Source organism: Macaca thibetana, chromosome 20 (genome assembly GCF_024542745.1).
Source record: "Macaca thibetana thibetana isolate TM-01 chromosome 20, ASM2454274v1, whole genome shotgun sequence".
NCBI lineage: Eukaryota > Metazoa > Chordata > Mammalia > Primates > Cercopithecidae > Macaca > Macaca thibetana.
Window position 1 is genome coordinate 71,519,494 of NC_065597.1, and position 20,628 is coordinate 71,540,121.

The following is a 20,628-nucleotide window of genomic DNA, read 5'->3' on the forward strand; positions in this document are numbered from 1 at the left end:
GCCAGGCTGGTCTCGAACTCCTAACCTCAGGTGATCCACCTGCCTTGACCTCCCAAAGTGCTGGGATTACAAGCGTGAGCCACCACACCTGGTCTAAGAGCATTCATTCTTTTTTTTTTTTTTTTTTTTTTAAAGACGGAGTCTTGCTCTGTCACCCAGGCTGGAGTGCAGTGGCCGGATCTCAGCTCACTGCAAGCTCCGCCTCCCGGGTTTACGCCATTCTCCTGCCTCAGCCTCCCGAGTAGCTGGGACTACAGGCGCCCGCCACCTCGCCCGGCTAGTTTTTTTGTATTTTTTAGTAGAGACGGGGTTTCACCGTGTTAGCCGGGATCGTCTCTCGATCTCCTGACCTCGTGATCCGCCCGTCTCGGCCTCCCAAAGTGCTGGGATTACAGGCTTGAGCCACCGCGCCCGGCCAGAGCATTCATTCTTTAAGTAAAGTTTTTTTTTTTTTTTTGAGTCAGAGTCTTGTTTTGTTGCCCAGGCTAGAGTGAAGTGATGCCATCATGGGCTCAAGCGATCCTCCCACCTCATCCTCTTTAGGAATCTGGGACTACAGTCCCACCACACCTGGCTAATTTAAAAAAAAAAAAAAAAAATTTTTTTTTTTTTAGGGGTAGGATTTCACCATCTTGCCCAGGCTGGTCTCCAACTCCTGGGCTCAAGCGATCCTCCTGCCTTGGCCAACCAAAGTGCTTGGATTACAGGAACGTGCCACTGCACAAGGCTTAAACTTTTTTTTTTTTTTTTTCTGGGTCCCCTGACTTCTGCTGTGATAACTAAGGACAGAGAGGGTTATGAGAAATCCAAATCTATCCCTCACCATGATGGTCTCTCAGTCTCTGTAAATGAATACAAGTCAGGGTAATGAATGTAATACTGCACTAAGGTGTTTTGAAGTATGGAAGAGAAACTAATATCCTAGGGGAAATGATTGAGTCAGGTTAGATTTAATTGAAGAGATGACATTTGAGCTAGCCCTTGAAACTGGAATTCCTTTGGCCGATTGGAGTAAGTCTGTTGCATCTCTGGGGAATATTGTCAGAGGACTGAAGAAGAGGGTGAGGGTGAAGAGAGACAAGATTTGAAGGTCCGTCTGGTCTCAGGAGTCAAGGGCCTTGGTAGAACATGTGAACTTCGGACCTTATCCTGAAGGCAGCAAGACGTGATCAGATCTGTGTTGCAGAAAGATCACTGTGGCTGCAACGTGGAGGATGAATTAAAAGGGTCAAAGATGAAGAGAGAGACACCAATTACAAGGTTAGACTATTACAGGAAAGTTTGAGGACCTCAACTAGGGTATTACAGAAAAGAATTGCTCTAGATAATCCCTAAAACCAAAGTTTTATGCTCCTGAACCCACCAGTGCTTTGGTGTTTTTTTTTTTTTTTTCTTCTTTCTTTCTTTATCTCTCTCTCTCTTTCTTTTTTTTTTTTTTTTTTTTTTTTTTTTTGAGACGGAGTCTCGCTCTGTCACCCAGGCTGGAGTGCAGTGGCCGGATCTCAGCTCACTGCAAGCTCCGCCTCCCGGGTTCACGCCATTCTCCTGCCTCAGCCTCCCAAGTAGCTGGGACTACAGGCGCCTGCCACCTCGCCCGGCTAGTTTTTTGTAGTTTTTAGTAGAGACGGGGTTTCACAGTGTCAGCCAGGATGGTCTCGATCTCCTGACCTCGTGATCCGCCCGTCTCGGCCTCCCAAAGTGCTAGGATTACAGGCTTGAGCCACCGCGCCCGGCCTCTCTTTCTTTTTTTTTTTTTTTTTTTTTTTTTTGAGATGGAGTCTCATGCTGTTGCCCAGGCCTGAGTACAATGGCGCAATCTCGACTCACTGCAACCTCTGGCCTCCTGGGTTCAAGTGGTTCTCCTGCCTCAGTCTCCCAGGTAGTTGGGATTACAGGCACACGCCACCACACCCAGCTCATTTTTTTTTTGTATCTTTTTTTTTTTGGGACAGAGTCTCGCCGTTAGCCAGGCTGGAGTGCAGTGGCGTGATCTCGGCTCACTGCAACCTCCACCTCTTGGATTCAAGCGATTCTCCTGCCTCAGCCTCCCGAGTAGCTGGGACTATAGGCACGTGCCACCATGCCTGGCTAATTTTTTGTATCTTTAGTAGAGATGGGGTTTCACCATGTTGGCCAGGCTGGTCTCAAACTCTTGACCTCGTGATCCACCCACCTTGGCCTCCCAAAGTGCTGGGATTACAGGCGTGAGCCACCATGCCCGGCTGCTTTGGTGCTTTTCGTACCTGCCTCCTCCCACCCCACTCCTAGCTGATTGTCCTGATTGCTTGCTCATGACCCATCCTTGGGGGACGGTGACCAGTTTGGGTTTTGAACCAATCCAATTTCCCTGTTTATCTGTTCTGTTCATCCCTGAAGTCTTACTTCAGATGAGACTCAGCTCATTGGAGACCAACTAGGAGGAAGCTGTTATCTGTCTCAGAGTCCTTCCCACTCCCACCTCCAGCCCCCTCTCTCCTCTGGCATTGGATTTGAGGTCTTCAGATTGGTGCTGGCGTCTATGCCATCCTTCCCATTACTCTTTCCAGGAGGAAAGATGAGACACCAGGTCTCATTGGAAGATGTTGATGAACAGGAAGTAGGAAAATGGTTTAAAGACTGAGTTTCTGACCTTGGTCTAAGAGCAGAAGGTGAGATACAGGGCAGTCATTGAGCCAGTCTGAGTACCTTGACCTAAATTTAGACCATTTCTATAAAATGTAATCCAAAAACCAGAAGTACATCCCTTCTTCTAATTCCTTCACTGTTTCTGTTCCTGGCCAAGGTTACACATCCTACCTCTTCTTGCTCTTATTGTTTGTAAAACAGTCATCTTGTGATTCTTTTTTGTTTGTTTGTTTATTTGTTTTTGAGACAGAGTCCCGCTTTGTCACCCAGGCTGGAATGCAATGGCATAATTTCGACTCACTACAACCTCTGCCTCTCGGGTTCATGAGATTCTCCTGCCTCAGGCTCCCACCACCACGCCTGGCTAATTTTTGTATTTTTAGTAGGGACAGGGTTTCACCATGTTGGCCAGGCTGGTCTTGAACTCTGGACCTCAGGTGATCCACCCCACTTCAGCCTCTCGAAGTGCTGAGATTATAGGTGTGAGCCACCGTGCCCTGTCCATCTTATGATTCTTAGACCTGTAGACTTTAGCAGTCAACAAATAGATTGGGAGTGCCTATGGTGTGCCTAGCTTGATAGTAGCTGCGACAGGATAGATACACCCCCTGGCTATGTTCTCAAGGAATCAGGAGACTGGTATTTTAGAGTAGTTGGGAAAGCAAAACACAAGAGCTAATTATAGAAAAGAAAATGAGAGTAGTTAAAAGGGTGTTTAGAATTTGGTGATACAGGCCGGACACGGTGGCTCATGCCTGTAATCCTAGCAATTTGGGAGGCCAAGGTGGGTGGATGGCTTCAGCTCAGGAGTTTGAGACTAACCTGGGCAGCATGGTGAAATCCTGTCTACAAAAAATACAAAAATTGGCCAGGCGCAGTGGCTCACGCCTGTAATCTCAGCACTTTGGGAGGCTGAGGCAGGTGGATCACCTGAAGTCAACAGTTCGAGACCAGCCTGGCCAACATGGTGAAGCCTTGTCTCTACCAAAAATTCAAAAAAAATTAGCTGGGCATGATGGCATGCACCTGTAGTCCCAGCTACTTGGGGAGGCTGAGGCAGGAGAATCACTTGAACCCAGGAGACTGAGGTTGCAGTGAACCAAGATCGCACCACTGCACTCCAGCCTGGGTGACAGAGGGAGACTCCATCTCAAAAAAAAAAAAAAAAAAAAAAAAAAAAAAAATTAGCCAGGCTTGGTTGCATGTGCCTATGGGTCCCAGCTACTCGAGAGGCTAAGGTGGGAGAATTGCTTGAGCCCAGGAGGTTGAGGCTACAGTGAGCCGTGATCGCGCCACTGCACTCCAGTCTGGGTGATGGAGCAAGACCCTGTTTCAAAAAAAAAAAAAAAAAAAAAAAAAGAATTTGAGGCCAGGCACAGTGGCTCACGCCTGTAATCTCAGCACTTTGGGAGGCTGAGGTGGGCAGATCACGAAGTCAGGAGTTCAAGACCAGAATGGCCAACATAGTGAAACCCTGTCTCTACTAAAAATACAAAAATTAGCCGGGTGTGGTGGCATGTGCCTGTTGTCCTAGCTACTTGGGAGGCTGAGGCGGGAGAATTGCTTGAACCCGGGAGGCGGAGGTTGCAGTGAGCCGAGACCACGCTGTTGCACTCCAGCCTGGGTGACAGAGTGAGACTCAGTTTCAAAAAAAAAAAAAAAAAATTAATGGTACAGGCTGTAGATACTGCAGAGCCCTAGAAAAGGGAGCAAGTGGCTGGGCGCAGTGGCTCATGCCTGTAATCCCAGCACTTTGGGAGGCCAAAGCAGGCAGATCACTTGAGGTCAGGAGTTTGAGACCAGCCTGGCCAACATGGTGAAACCCCACCATCCCTACTAAAAATACAAAAAATAGCCAGATGTGGTGGCACACGCCTGTAATCCTAGTTACTTGGGAGGCTGAGGGAGGAGAATCTCTTGAACCCGGGAGGAGGAGGTTGCAGTGAGCTGAGATGGTGCCACTACACTCCAGCCTGGGCAACAGAGTGAGACCCTATCTCAACAAAAGAAAAAAAAAAAAAAGGAGCAAGTGGTGTCTAGTTATCTCTAGGTGTCTTGGGTTTCCTCGAGTTTGGAGTTGGATCCACCTAGATCTAGCCTGAGGGTCTGAGCTAGATCCCAGCTAGTCTTAGTGTGGTGTTGGGGGCCAAGCAGCACTTTATGTGGCCTTCCTGGGGAGGCATCCCTATCATCCAAATGTTTATGTTCTTTTCTCAGTCTGCATCTTCCTACTCATCAAGAGTCCCTATTCATCCTTCACGGCCCAGCCCAAATGCCTATATTTTCATGAAGACACTTTTTTCTCATCAGTTAGGATTGTTGCTGTCCTCTGTGTTCCTCTGCAGTCCTTTGTTTACAACTTTATTGTGATATTTATTTTATCTCATCATGTATTTATGAGTGTTTTCATCTGTTCCACAAGACTGTGAGCATCTTGTTAGCAGGGACTATATCTGATTCATTTCCCTAACTCCTGATGACTAGCTTAGAGTGTTATTCTGTTCAGAAAATGTTTGCTAAACGAGTGAACAGATTCTATTCCCTCTGGTATTTGAGTCCTAAAGAATCAGTTCTAGGCTGGGTGTCATGGCTCATGCTTGTAATCTCAGTGATTTGGGAGGCTGAGGCAGAAGGTTCCCTTGAGGCCAGAAATTTGAGGCCAGAAATTCGAGACCAGCCTGGGCAATACATAAAAGAATACAAATAATAAAATAATAAAAATACAAGAAATAAAAATTAAAAAATTAGCAGTGTGTTGGCCAGGCGTGGTGGCTCACACCTGTAATCCTAGCACTTTGGGAGGCTGAGGCGGGTGGATCACAAGGTCAGGAGTTTGAGACCAGCCTGACCAACATGGTGAAACCCCATCTCTACTAAAAATACAGAAATTAGCTGGGCGTGGTAGTGCATGCCTGTAATCCCAGCTACTCATGAGGCTGAGGCAGGAGAATGGCTTCAACCCAGGAGGCGGAGATTGCAGTAAGCCAAGATCACACCACTGCACTCCAGCCTGGGCGACAGAGCGAGACTTTTATCTCAAAAAAAAAAAAAAAAATAGCTGGGTGTGGTGGTGCATGCCTGTAGTTCTAGCTACTCGGGAGGCTGAGGTGGGAGGATCCCTTGGCCCAGGAGGTTGAGGCTGCGGTGAGCTATGATGGCCCCACTGCACTCCCACTTGGGTGGGTGACAGTAAAGTAATCCTAAAACCAGAAGGGAGAAGGGTTGTTTGTAGGGCCAGTTTTTGGCAGAGGAACGCATAGTGAGATTAAAAGTCATTTTAAGTAGGACTTGTGTGGACATACAAAAGAAGGGTGTCAGTCTTCTTTTGGTTTTGACCCTTTAAGACCAAAGGAGCAACAGTAGAGTGTGAGTGCTGGGAAGGCCTCCTCTGGTGTATGGAAACAGCATTGGAATCAGAATCGGGGATTAGTTCTGATGCAATCTCTGGTGACATTATTTGCTTTGTTAACCTGATGAGATTGTTCTGAGAACCAAGTGAGATAAGAAAGATGTGAGTTCTTTGAACTCTCAGATCATCAGCTACTAAGGTCAGCTTGAGCTTGGCCCATCTCCATTTGAATTCAGATCTAGTCCCAAGAGTAGATCCAAGTGGTAAAAAGAGAAGAACACTGTGTGACTTGGGTAAATCCCTTCTAGTCTGTGAGCATCAGTTTTCTTATTTGTGAAACAGAGATAATAATCTCTACCCCACCCAGGCCGGGCGCGGTGGCTCATGCCTGTAATCCCAGCACTTTGGGAGGCTGAGGTGAGTGGATCACAAGGTCAGGAGATCGAGACCATTCCTGGCTATCACGGTGAAACCCTGTCTCTACTAAAAATACAAAAAAAAAAAAAAAAAAAAAAAAAAATTAGCCGGGCATGGTAGCGGGTGCCTATGGTCCCAGCTACTCAAGAGGCTGAGGCAGGAGAATGGCGTGAACCCGGGAGGCGGAGCTTGCAGTGAGCTGAGATCACACCACTGCACTCCAGCCTGGGCAACAGAGCAAACTCCGTCTCAAAAAAAACAGCAATAATAGGCCGGGCGCGGTGGCTCAAGCCTGTAATCCCAGCACTTTGGGAGGCCGAGACGGGCGGATCACGAGGTCAGGAGATTGAGACCATCCTGGGTAACACGATGAAACCCCGTCTCTACTAAAAAATACAAAAAAAAACTAGCTGGGCAAGGTGGCGGGCGCCTGTAGTCTCAGCTACTTAGGAGGGTGAGGCGGGAGAATGGCGTAAACCCGGGAGGCAGAGCTTGGAGTGAGCTGAGATCCGGCCACTGCACTCCAGCCTGGGGGACACAGCGAGACTCCACCTCAAAAAAAAAAACCAAAAAAACCAATAATAATAATAATCTCTACCCCACCTAATTTCTTGGGCTCCTTAGGAGGATTAACTGATAATGAATATGACACTGCCTTGTAAACTATAAGGGCCTGTGCAAATGCTATGCATTTATTTTTAATTAAATAATTTATTTTTAAGGCAGAGTCTTGTGTTGTCACCCAGGCTGGAGTGCAGTGGTGTAATCTTGGCTCACTGCAACCTCTGTCTCCTGGGTTCAAGGGATTCTCGTACCTCAGCCTCTTGAGTAGCTGGGATTACAGGCACCTGTGATTACAGGCACCTGCCACCCCACTCGGCTAATTTTTGCATTTTTAGTAGAGACAGAGTTTTACCATGTTGCCCAGGCTGGTCTCAAAATCTTTGACCTCAAGTGATCCACCTGCCTTGGCCTCCCAAAGTGCTGGGATTATAGGCATGAGCCACTGTGGCCTGGATTTAGTTTTTAATCTGTGTTTGAGGGCTCTGAATGAAATTTGCCAAGGCTGTTGCACATCTAGACAGTGATGTCATATACATGTTATTGAGGTCCAGGGTGGGGCACAGAAGACAGACCCAGAGTCGTGGGGGCAGGGAAGAACACAGTAGGGAACCCCACCCGTTGTCTGCCTGTAGAAGGCCTGATTCTGTTGTCACTCATTTGTCTGACTTGAGGAAATTTGGTCTCCGGGTTTCCAAACTGTCACAGACTCCACCATGACCTCTGTGATCAGGGGTTACTTTGATTAAAGCTCTAGAGTAAGGGTCACTCTAGTTTTTTTCTCTGTCTCCAGGGTTGAGCTTGGTGCATGGACACAAGAGACATTCAGGATAAGTTTGTTGTTGAACAAAATGCAAGTAATGCATTTGTGAGACCTCATTCTTACTTCCTTTGTTTTACAAAGTCAGTTGCACATCAGCCTAAAAACCCAGGACATGATTCACACAAATGGAGCTTGAAAGCATGACTGGTCAATATTAATCAAAGGCCAAGCGACCAGGCACGGTGGCTCACACCTGTGATCCCGGCACTTTGGGAAGTTGAGGCGGGTGGATTGCCTGAGCTCAGGAGTTCATGACCAGCCTGGGCAACAGGGTGAAACCCTGTCTCAACTAAAATACAAAAAATTAGCTGGCCATGGTGGTGTGCACCTGTAGTCCCAGCTACTTGGGAGACTGAGGCAGGAGAATTGCTTGAACCCGGGAGGCAAAGGTTGCAGTGAGCCAAGATCACACGACTGCACTCCAGCCTGGGTGGCAGAGTGAGACTCCGCCTCAAAAAAAAAAAAAAAAAAAAAAAAAAAGATCAAGCTTCAGAAATGGCATGTTACCATCCAAGCGCTTTGTGAATCCCGGGAAGTCACAAAGCCAGAGTCTGATGGGAAAGGCTTTCTGTCTGCCTGTCGCCAGGCAGTTTTTGAACCCCTTCATTGGTCCTGCTGGCCACAGGAGCTGAAAGAAAATGGCGGAATCAGCAAATATTTATTGTGTGCCTGCTCTGTGTTGGGTGCTTTGGAGAATAAGAATAAGGTCAAGTCAAAGAGGAGCAGGGAATTCCTGCCTACAGGCAGTGTTTGCCCAGGGCCAAGGGAGTGGGAGATACTCAGTGACACAGGACCCACTGGGGCTGGGAAGGCTTCTAGAGGGGAAGGAGATGTGTGAAGAAGACATAGTTAGTCGTGGAGACTCACCTCTGCCCGTGAAATGTCTGGTTTTGGTAACTGGCCCCAGTTAGGAGACTATATTAGTTTTCTATTGCTGCGTAACATATGCCCACACAATGTGGCAGCTTAAACCAGCGTCCATTTATCATCTCACAGTTCCATAGGTCAGAAGTCCAGGCAGGCTCTACCGGGCCCTCTGCTCAGGACCTGGAAAGGCTGAAATCAAGGTGTGAGCTGGCCAGGCACTCATCCAGAGGTTCCAGGAAAGAACCCACTTCCGAGCTAACGGAGGTGGGGGCTATTCCATCCTTTCAGCTGTAGGATGAGACCCGGGTTTCCCTGCTGGCTGTCCTCAGGGTGCTGCTCTCCACTCCTAGAGGCCACTCTCTGGTCCTTTCCTCCATTTCCAATCTAGCAGCAGTGCATCAAATCCCCCTCCTATTTTGAGTACCTGACTTCCTCTTCTGTTACCACCTGGAGAAAATAGTCTGCTTTTTAAAAAGAAAATTTCGGCTGGGCACGGTGGCTGATGCCTGTAATCCCAGCACTTTGGGAGGCTGAGGTGGGTGGATCACCTGATGTCAGGAGACCAGGCTGGTCAACATGGCAAAACCCCATCTGTACTAAAAATACAAAAATTACCCAGGCGTGGTGGTGTGCACTTGTAGTCCCACCTACTTGGGAGGCTGAGGCAGGAGAATTGCTTAAACCCGGGAGGTGAAGGTTGCAGAGAGTCAAGATCTCGCTACTACACTCCAACCTGAGTGAGAGTGAGACTCCATCTCAAAAAAAAAAAAAAAAAAAAAGGTGGAATCCAAGATGATCAGCAAGTCTAGAGCATGGGGAAGAAGATGGCAGGATCATTAATAGAAATACAGTCATGCGTCGCTTAATGATGGGAATACGTATGTTCTAAGAAATGCATCATTAGGTGATTTAGTCATTGTGCAAACATCACCGAGTGCACTTACACAAACCTAGATGGCACAGCCTACTGCACACCAATGCTATATGGCGAGCAGTTCAAACCTGTACAGCAGGCTACTGTGCTGAATACTGTAGGCAACTATAACATAATGGTATGTATTTGTATATCTGAACACATCTAAACATAGAAAAGGTACAGAAAATATACTGTACTGTATTATAACCTTATAGAGCCACTGTTGCAGGCTGGGCGTGGTGGCTTATGCCTGCAATCCCAGCACTTTGGGAGGCTGGGATGGGCAGATTGCTTGAGTCCAGTAGTTTGAGACCGGCCTGGGCAACATAGTGAAACCCCTGTCTCTACAAAAAATACACAAATTAGCTGGGCGTGGTGATGCATGCCTATAGTCTCAGCTACTCGGGAGATTGAGGTGGGAGGATTGCTTGAGCCTGGGAGGTCGAGCCTGCATTGAACCTAGAGTGTGCCACACTGCATTCCCACTCCAGCCTGGGTGACAGTGAGAACCTGTCTCAGAAAAAAAGAAAAAGAAGAAAAAAAAAACCACCGTTGCATATGCGGTTCATCATTGACTAAAATATCAGTATCCAGTGTGTGACTGTAAACCCCAAGGCTAATTCTGCGGTGACAGGAAGGGCACCAAGTTTCTGTGTGGATTTCAAATATTCTGTATCCTCAGGCTTTGTTAATCCATGTCTTCTGCCTTCAGAGAAGTCAGTTCCCCCAGCAAGGAGCGGTCAGGGCCACCCAGCTTTATGCCTTGACTCCTGGTTACTGTTTTGAGGCCTAGGAACAGCTGAGACCCTGCAGGTGTTAAGACCCAAACAGGGTGAGGGTGAGGGCGTCAGAATCACCACCAGCCGATGTCAGCATCTGGAGCTGAATACAGAGACCCCTCTTGGCCAAATGTTCTGGGCAGCATCCATGTGCAGGTGGGACTGACTTTTTGGACGCTGCCTGGGAGCTCACACGGACGGTCACACTGCGATGTCAGTGGGGCTGTGAGCAGTCATCGCACCTCCCAGCTGTTCCTCCAGGACAGTCATTTCTGGGCATATCTGCTGGCAAATTAGATCATTGGTCATTTATATTTTTCTTTCCCTATCTCTCTCTACCCATTCTGTTTTCAACAGGTGATGATAATAAAGGTGCTTTCATGGAAAATATGGGATCTCTGTAAAGAGAAGATCCCGTTCTGCGAGTATGGCTTGCTAAGTTGGGTAATTTATCTGTTGACACGCTTCTCAGTCACTTTTTCACCTTGGTTTTTCCAGATGGCTGGGGCTTGATCACTCACAGGAGGAGGGAACTTCTTTGTGTTCTGTTCTTGCACTATTTGGAGAGTTACCATCTCAACAATGCCAACACCCCTAAAACAACAGTCAACATCAGACACGTAATCAAGAGCTTCAGCGGGAAGGATGGCCAAGTTGGATGCTTTCCATCAGGGCCATTCCAGCTGTGATTCTCTGTGCAATGGGAGTCTGGTTGAGAGGGACATCAGAAAGATGACAGCGAGGAAGGGACCTTTTATACTAGGTGTTAAGGGATGGCTGGGACTGGATTAAGTAGGCAGAGATGGGAAGACCTTGCAGGCTTGGTGAGAGCTGAGTAAAGCCATTCAGATTTGAATCAGCATGGTTTATTTATGGAGTGTGAGGCGGCTGCCTTGGACCAAGGGAGGTGTTTCTTCTTAATCTAAGAAAATGGGCCGGGCGCAGTGCTCATGCCTATAATCCCAGCACTTTGGGAGGCTGAGGCGGGCAAATCAATTGAGGTCAGGAATTCGAGACCAGCCTGACCAACATGGCGAAATCCCATGTCTACTAAAAATAAATTAGCTGGGTGTGGTGGGCGCCTGTAGTCCCAGCTACTTGGGAGGCTGAGGCAGGAGAATTGCTTGAACTCGGGAGGCAGAGGTTGCAGCGCGCTGATATCACACCACTGCGCTCCAGTCTTGGTGGCAGAGCAAGACTCTGTCTCAAAGAAAAAAAAAAAGAAAAGAAAAGAAAGAAAATGACTCCCTGCCCTCTTCCTTCTCCCTCATATTAAAGCTTAGGATTTCTGAACTTTTCTCTGTTCCCTAGGGGTCCAGATGAATTTGTAGGGAACCACCCTCTCTGGCTTGGCCTCAACCTCAAGGGCACATCTGTGGGATGCTGTTTTCCCTTTAAGTTTACTCCTTGCCTCCTAGTCAAGGTCTTTTCCCTTGCCCTTACCTGTTTGCTTTAAAAAGCACTATTTTTTTTTGTTTGTTTGTTTTGGTTCAAGTGATTCTCCTGCCTCAGCCTCCTGAGTAGCTGGGATTACAGGCGTGTGCCACCACACCTGGCTAATTTTTATATTTTAGTAGAGACGAGGGTTTCACCATGTTGACCAGGCTGGTCTCGAACTCCTGACCTCAGGTGATCCGCTTGCCTTGCCCTCCCAAAGTGCTGGGATTACAGGCATGAGCCACTGGGCCCAGCCAATTAAAAAGCACTATTTTTAACCAAGGAACTTTACTTGCTTTGTTTTCGTTTTTGCAGACAGATGCAGTATTAAAGTTGAGTGCATTTGAATGCCATTACTGTCCATAGTTCAACATTTGACCTCTTTGGCAACTAAGCAGTATTTTATATATATTATGTTGTTGCACATTTTCTAGAGGAGCATGGCGGGATGGGGTCTGTTTTTGGTCCTCATGTCTTGAAGAGCTTTTTCCTCTTCATGCTGGTGGGCCACACTTCGCTAGAGATTCTTTTCTGTTCTTTGAATCCAGACTACAATAGGACAAATTAACTCCAGTGGTCATACAAGTCATGAAGAAATGAATTTAATAGTGTATCAGTTAGGATTCTGTTATGACATGTACCCAAATCATCTGGAAATAGTTTAAGCCAAAGAGAAGAATTTATTTAAAAGATTCAGGAACATACGAGATCTAAGGCCAGGAATACAACTGTGACTCAGGAAGGGACTTTAAGTAGGAATGGGAAAACCAGCAAGAAGCCAGGCATCCCCTTGGTGTGCTTGCTGCGACGTGCACTCTGTGCAGAGTGGCTGTCCCTGCTTCCAGTCCACCCAGAAGGCAAGAAAGGGCCAGCCTGAGGCCCTCAGATTGTAATCCCCTTCATTCAAGAGAACAGCCAAGGCTGTCTGTGGTGGCTCATGGCTCATCCCAGCACTTTGGGAGGCCGAGGTGGAAGGATCATTTGAGTCCAGGAATGTGAGACCAGCCTGGGCAACATAGTGAGACCCCACCTCTACAAAAAATACAAAAGAATTAGCTAAGCATGGTGGCACATGCCTGTAGTTCCAGCTACTCAAGAGGCTGAGGTAGGAGGATTGCTTGAGCCTGGGAAGTCAGAGGCTGCAGTGAGCAGTGATTGTGCCAGTGCACTCCAGCCTGGGTGACGGAGCAAGACCATCTTAAAAAAAAAAAAAAAAGATAGATCAGGAGACTGGCCAAGACTCAATGAGGATCTGTTTGTCTCATTTCCAAAGGTGTCCTGGAGAACCAACGTTAGTGCAGTCAATAGTGGTCAGTGTGGAGTCGCAAAACACAAACTCCAGCTGTTGGAAGCCTGGCCTCTAGGAGGGGTCCACTTCCTCCAAAGGCACCTGCTTCAAATGTCCCCCCTGCTAAACCAGAATCATTGCTGTTAGGATGACCGTTCTATTTCAGAAGGAACTAGAGGACTCTGCAGAGATGGTGGCGGAGGCGAGATCTATGTCTGGAAGGGCCATGTATAAAAAACAGGGACCTGCCGTGTTTCTGCTCCTTACCACTTCTGAGTTGTCCGATTTTACAGAAGAGGACTTGAAAGATGTAAGACATGGCCAATAACTCATCATCTGCCTCTGCTCCAAAACCACATTCTACTAAAAAAAGGTACTCACAGTGAATTGTTTGAAGGTTTGTTGTTGTTGTTGTTGTAAAGGATGCAGACTTAAAAATTATTTTTGGAAGACAGTTTGCAAACTATTAGTAGAGAATACTAAGAGGAAGCTTTCTGGGGTGGATTTGTTTAAACAGGCCCCTAGCTGATGGGAGAATGGCTGTTTTCATGTTCCTTGAGAACCGTTGTGTTTTAATAGAGACAGCATCGATTCTGGAGTCAGAAGACTAGATTGGGTCTCAACTCTGACACCAGGTTTGTGGCTTTGGACAAGTTATTTTATCTCTACACCTCAGTTCTAATTCTGAGAAGTGAGATAAGTATCATATTAAAATCTACTTCCTGGTGTCAGGAAGAGTAGATGAATTAATGCACATTTATGTACTTGGCATTCTTCTTTGCGCTTAAGCATTCAGTAAATAGTCTTATAAAAATGATGACACCTGTTTGATATTAGTGAAGGGTTAATGAGAAAAGATCAAATTGTGCTTGAGTGTTAATTTTTTAAAGCATATTCTGTGAATCATATTTCTTTAAAAAGCATTTTGCTAATGTTGTCTATGTTTAGCTATTTAATAAAAAGTTATATTTTTATTTTTAAAAGGAAAAAAAGTGAGTGTTTTGTGTGTCATAAGAAAGGCACCCCTGGCCTATGCCTTTTGATGTGGGTCATGAGATTTGTTGTTTGATTTTATTTTATTTTTGAAACAGAGTTTTGCTCTGTTGCCCAGGCTGGAGTGCAGCAGTACAATCTCGGCTCACTGCAAACTCTGCCTCCCGGGCTCAGGCAATTCTCCTGCTTCAGCCTCCTGAGTAGCTGGGATTACAGGCATGAACCACCATGCCCAGCTAATTTCATATTTTTAGTAGAGACGGGGTTTTGCCATATTGGCCAGGCTGGTCTCAAACTCCTGACCTCAGGTGATCCACTCGCCTTAGCCTCCCAAAGTGCTGAGATTACAGGTGTGAGCCACCACACCCAGTCAATTTTTTTGTTTGTTTTAAATTATAATAAAATACACATAACATAAAACTTACTAACTCGGCTGGGTGTGGTGGTTCACACCTGTAAATCCAGCACTTTGGGAGGCTGAGGTGGGTGGATCACGAGGTCAGGAGATCAAGATCAGCCTGGCCAACATGGTGAAATCCCATCTCTACTAAAAATACAAAAAATTAGCTGGGCATGGTGGTGCATGCCTGTAGTCCCAGCTACTCAGGAGGCTGAGGCAGAAGAACCACTTGAACCTAGGAGGCAGAGGTTGCAGTGAGCCGAGATTGTGCCACTGCACTCCAGCCTGGGTGACAGAGTAAGACTCTGTCTCACAAAAACAAAAAACAAAAACCAAAAAAACAAAAAAATTTACTACCTCAAGGATTTTAAAGTGTATAGCTAAATAGTAGTAACAACATTCACATGGTTGTGTAACCATCACCAATCTATCTCCAGAACTCTTTTCATCTTGCAAAACTGAAACTCTCTACCCATTAAACCATAACTCAGCCAGGTGCTGCACACCTGGGAGGTTGAGGCAGGAGGATCCCTTGAGCTCAGGAGTTCAAGATCAGCCTGGGTAACATAGTGAGACCTCATCTCTACAAAAAAGTCTAAAAATTAGCCAGGTGTGGTGGCACATGCCTATAATCTCAGCTACTTGGGAGGCTGAGGTGGGAGGATGGCTTGGACCCAGGAGGTTGAGGCTGCATTGAGCTGTGATTGTACCACTGCACTCCAGATTGTACCACTGGGTAATAAAGTGAGACCCTGCCTCAAAAATAAAATAAAATAAACAATAACTCCCCATCCTTCCATTTGGCAATCACCATCCTACTTTCAATCTCTAGGAATTTGACTCTTCTAGGTAACTCATATAAGTGGACTCATACAGCATTTGTCTTATTTCATTTAAGATAATGTCCTCAAGGTTCATGCACATTGTAGCATGTGTTGTGTTGCCCAGGCTGGTCTTGAACTCCTGGCTTTAAGCTATTCTCCTACCTCAGCCTTCCCAGTAGCTGGGACTACAGGTGTGCACCACCATACCCAGCTAGAATTTCCTTGCTTTTTGTTTGTTTGTTTTGAGATGGAGTTTTGCTCTTATTGTCCAGGCTGGAGTGCAATGGTGCAGTCTCGGCTCACTGCAACCTCTGCCTACTGGATTCAAGCAATTCTCCTGCCTCAGCCTCCCGAATAGCTGGGACTACAGGCATGCACTACCACCCTCAGCTAATTTTTGTATTTTTAGTAGAGATGAAGTTTCACCATGTTGATCAGGCTGGTCTCAAACTCCTGACCTCAGGTAATCCACCTGCCTCGGCATCCCAAAGTGCTGGGATTATAGGCATGAGCTACCGTGCCCAGCCTGTTTGTTTGTTTTTTTGTTATTTTTTGAGACAGAGTCTGGCTCTGTCACCCAGGATGGAGTGCAGTGGTGTGATCTTGGCTCACTGGAACCTCTGCCCCTCAAGCTCAAGCCATCCTCCTACCTCAGCCTCCTGAGTAGCTGGGACTACAGGTGTGCGTCACCGTGCCTGGTTAATTTTTGTATTTTTTGTAGAGACAAGGTCTCACTTTGTTGCCCAGGATGCTGGACTTGAACTCCTAAGCTCAAGCGATCTACCTGCCTTGGCCTCCCGAAGTGCTGGGATTACAGGTGTGAACGACCGCACCCGGCCATAGAATTTCTTTACTTTTTGGCCAGGCATGTTGGCTCACACCTGTAATCCCAGCGGTTTAGGAGGCCGAGGTGGGCGGATCAGTTGAGGTCAGGAGTTCGAGACCAGCTTGGCCAACATGGTGAAACCCCGTCTCTACTAAAAGTATAAAAATTAGCCAGGCGTGGTAGCGGATGCCTGTGATCCAGCTACTCAGGAGGCTGAGGTGGGAGAATTGCTTGAACCTGGGAGGTAAAGGTTGCAGTGAGCTGAGATAGTGCCACTGCACTCTAGCCGGCGTGACAGAGCGAGACTCTGTCCCCCCCCCAAAAAAAAAAAACCTTTACTTTTTAGTAGAGATGGGGTTTCGCCATGTTGGCCCAAAAAAAAAAAAAATTTTTTTTTTTGTATGTATAGACCACATTTTGTTTATTTGTTTATTCATTCATCTGTAGATGGACAGTCGGGTTGATGGACAGCTGGCTATTGAGAATAATGCTACGGACAGGGTGTACAGATATCTCCTAGAGGCCCTGCTTTCCGTTCTTTTGGGTATATACCCGGAAGTGGAATCGCTGATAAGTAGTTCTATTATTAGTTTTTCAAGGAACCACCACGCTGTTTTTCACAGCAGCTGAACTATTTTCCATTTCCACCAACAATGTACAAGGGTTCCAATTTCTCCACATCCTGGCCAATGCTTGTTATTTTCTGTTTTCTTGACAGTAGCCAACCAGATGGTTGCAAGATGGTATCTCATTGTGGTTTTCGATTTGTATTTCCCTAATGACCAGTGATGTTGAGCATATTTTCATGGTTTTTTTGGCCATTTATATATGGGTCGTGAGTTCTTGATTAGACAGTGCTATATGATGATGCTATACTTAGTTGTAGGAAATGTCCCTAATGGGGCAAAATGCTATGTTTTACATCTCTAGAGACAGGAAGTAGATTGGTGGTTGCCTAGGGCTGGGGCAAAATGAGAGTGACTACTAATCGGCAGGGGCTGCTTTCTGCAAACGGTGAAATGTAGTGAAATAGATGGTGGTGGTGATGACTATACAATTCTAGGAACATACTAAAAACCATTGAATTGTACACTTTAAATGGGTGAATTTTATGTTCTCTAGTGTCTCAATAAAGCTGGTCTAATATGCTTTTTTTGGAAAATAGACCTAAAACAGGAGCAGTGATGGTAGGTAGCAAAGGTTGCCACTTCATTGGCCAACTTTACCCAGTAGGAGGGAATGTTCCACGTTTTTGGTGAATTTACAACCAAGAGGTTCTCTCCTTGGAAAATCTGGAGGAGTGCCCCCTTGCAAGCTCACTTCCTGGACCAGGGAGAAAGATCAGTGACTAATAAAGCTAGAGGAAAGACCACAAATGATTTGAGTTTAGAGGTGCTAGAAACGCATTTTAGTAGAGTTTGGGGTAGAGGGTGTTGAGGCCCCTTTCCAACAGTGATACCATCAGAGACCTCAGGTGTTACCGAAGAGAACACCGCCCCTTCACACCTCCTCTCTGTCCTTTTCAAAATGAGGAAAGGGCTGGGCGCCGTGGCTCATGCCTGTAATCCCAACAGTTTGAGAGGCTGCCAGTAGATCACCTGAGGTCAGGGAGTTCCAGACCAGCCTGGCCAACATGGCGAAATCCTGTCTCTACTGAAAATACAAAAATTAGGCCGGGCGCAGTAGATTACACCTGTAATCCCAGCACTTTGGGAGGCCAAGGCGGGCAGATCACGAGGTCAAGAGATCGAGACCATCCTGGTCAACATGGTGAAACCCCATCTCTACTAAAAATACAAAAATTTGCTGGGCATGGTAGCGCATGCCCGTAGTCCCAGCTACTCGGGAGGCTGAGGCATTAGAATCACTTGAAGCCAGGAGGCAGAGGTTGCAGTGAGCCAAGATCATACCACTGAACTCCAGCCTGGGTGACAGAGTGAGAGTCTGTCTCAAAATAAACAAACAAACAAACAAACAAACACACAAACAAACAGAATGAGGAAATGGATCCAGCGAGAGGAAATGACTGAGCCTAGGTGCATGGCCAATTAGTAGCAGAGCCAGAGCTTCTAGCTCTCTTGCCTGGGCAGCTTCATTCAAGCTCCACGCATCCAATCTAGTCCAGCCAACAGCCTCTGTCTCCAGAGCATCAGCTGCTGAGGAGGAGTAGGGATGACGGATACCAACTGCAACCCTCTCCAGAGGGCCTCTGTCCGTGCGCACTGCAAATGTCTGACTTTCCCCACATGTGGTTCCGGCAGCTTTCGTTGGAGCAGCATTCTCTCCTGTTCTCACTCAGCTGCAACTCCCTTCCTGCACCATCTGGAACGCGGCTAGGGCTCTCCATCACTTTGCCCACCCGCTCCGCCATGTTCTGTTGAGTGTGGGCCCACACCAACGCAGATCTCCTAAGTACAGAGAGTTCTCCTTTTATTTATTTCTGATTGCTCAGGGAGGAAAAAACGTTGCTTCTCAAGCTTCAGAATCTTTGCACATAAGCAGTGACAACTAAGAACAAATTTGCAAAATCTTCCCCTTGGTCTGAACTACAGGCCTCCTCTGCCTACACACGGTCCCTGGTCGAGACCTGCATCAGGGACAAGGTTAGTGGTTTAAAGGGGTTTGATCCCTGGGCTACAAGGGGGGCGATTCTGTCCCCTCAGCCTCATAGACTGCTCCTCTGCCACAGCCCTGATCTTATTCTCTGACGTCAGGAGTCCTAGAGAGCTCTACATAATCTTGGAAAGTCTGGCCTGTAACTCAGTCCTTCTGCAAAGGGGGGATGCTCCATCCCCTCTCCTCTCCAACCCCTTCTTCTTCTCCTTCTCCTTCTCCTTCTTCTTCTTTTGTTTTTTGAGATGCTGTCTCACTCTGTTGCCCAGGCTGGAGTGCAGTGGTGCTATCTCCGCCTCCCGGGTTCAAGCGATTTTCCTGCCTCAGCCTCCCGAGTAGATGGGACTACAGACGCGTGCCACTACGCCCGGCTAATTTTTGTATTTTTAGTAGAGATGGGGTTTAACCACCTTGGCCAGGCTGGTCTTGAACTCCAGACCTCAAGTGATCCACCCACCTTGGCCTCCCAAAAGTGCTGCGATTACAGATGTGAGCCACTGCGCCTGGCCCGACCCCACCATCTTTTCCTCTCCTTTCCTTCTTCCTCCTTCCTTCCTTCCTTCCTTCCTCCTTCCTTCCTTCCTTCCTCCCTCCCCTCCCTCCCTCCCTCCCTCCCTCCCCTTCCCTCCTTCCTCCTTCCTTCCTTCCTTCCTTCCTTCCTTCCTTCCTTCCTTCCTTCCTTCCTTCCTTCCTTCCTTTTGTTCTTCTTCTTTCTTCTCCTCCTTCTCCTTCTTCTTTTTTTTTTTTTTTTTTTGAGACGGAGTCTCGCTCTGTCGCCCAGGCTGGAGTGCGGTGGCCGGATCTCAGCTCACTGCAAGCTCTGCCTCCTGGATTTACGCCATTCTCCTGCCTCAGCCTCCCGAGCAGCTGGGACTACAGGCGCCCGCCACCTCGCCCGGCTAGTTTTTTGTGTTTTTTAGTAGAGACGGGGTTTCACCGTGTTAGCCAGGATGGTCTCGATCTCCTGACCTCGTGATCCGCCCGTCTCGGCCTCCCAAAGTGCTGGGATTACAAGCTTGAGCCACCGCGCCCGGCCCTCCTTCTTCTTTTTTTGAGACAGGGTATTGTTCTGTCACCCAGGCTGGAGTGCAGTGGTGCAGTCATAGCTCACCACAACATTAACCTCCTGGGCTCAAGCAATCCTCCAACCTCAGCCTCCTGAGTAGCTGGGACAACAGGTGTACACTATGATGCCCAACTAATGTTTTGTTTATTTTCGTGGAGATGGGGTCTCACTATGTTGCCCAGGCTGGCATCTTCTTTTCATCTCCAGATTTTCTCACCCTTGTGAGCAAACATCATCCAGTTACTATCCATGGGTAACGCTGTCTCAAAGATGTGGCTATTTTCCGCATGCAGCTATGATCATACAGTTGGCTCGTTCATTTCATTTGCAATACAAACCATCTGGCAATGTCTCGGACCAGAAACCAGCTGGAGAAGTTAGGGTGTTCAGGCAGAAATCTCTTTCTCTTTATTTTACTCATGAAGGTGGAAATGAAAGGGTTTTGTTGCCTCTTGGTGCAGGGTGTGACGGGAGCAATGCACACGGAGGTGTCCCTGGTAGTGGCGCTGGCATTCAAAGGGAGAGAAATTCCAGGCAAGGTGTCACCCAGGAGAAACAGGGGCAGAGGTGCTCAGCTCAGTTTTTTTTTTTTTTTTTTTCACCTGGAGCTCCTCTTTATGACGATGAACACAGATTCGGGATATGTAGGAAGGGTATCCCCAGAACCTTCCCTGTCTTTGCCATGAACCTTCCTGCATTGGCCCCTGTATTTGCCTTTTTTTTTTTTGAGATGAAGTCTCACTCTGTCACCCAGGCTAGAGTACAGTGGTGCAATCTAGGCTCACTGCAGCCTCCACCTCCTGGGTTCAAGCGATTCTCCTGCCTCAGGGTCCTGAGTAGCTGG

General features: G+C 47.2%; 1 long non-coding RNA gene across 1 annotated transcript in view; it reads left to right on the plus strand.

Moving 5' to 3' along the window:
- The first annotated feature begins 587 nt into the window (after positions 1–587).
- Positions 588–20,628, plus strand: part of LOC126944812 (uncharacterized) — a 38,518-nt gene continuing 18,477 nt past the window's right edge. Inside the window, exon 1 of the long non-coding RNA XR_007722196.1 lies at positions 588–13,435. This is a non-coding gene — a long non-coding RNA (uncharacterized LOC126944812). The remainder of the gene's footprint in view (positions 13,436–20,628) is intronic.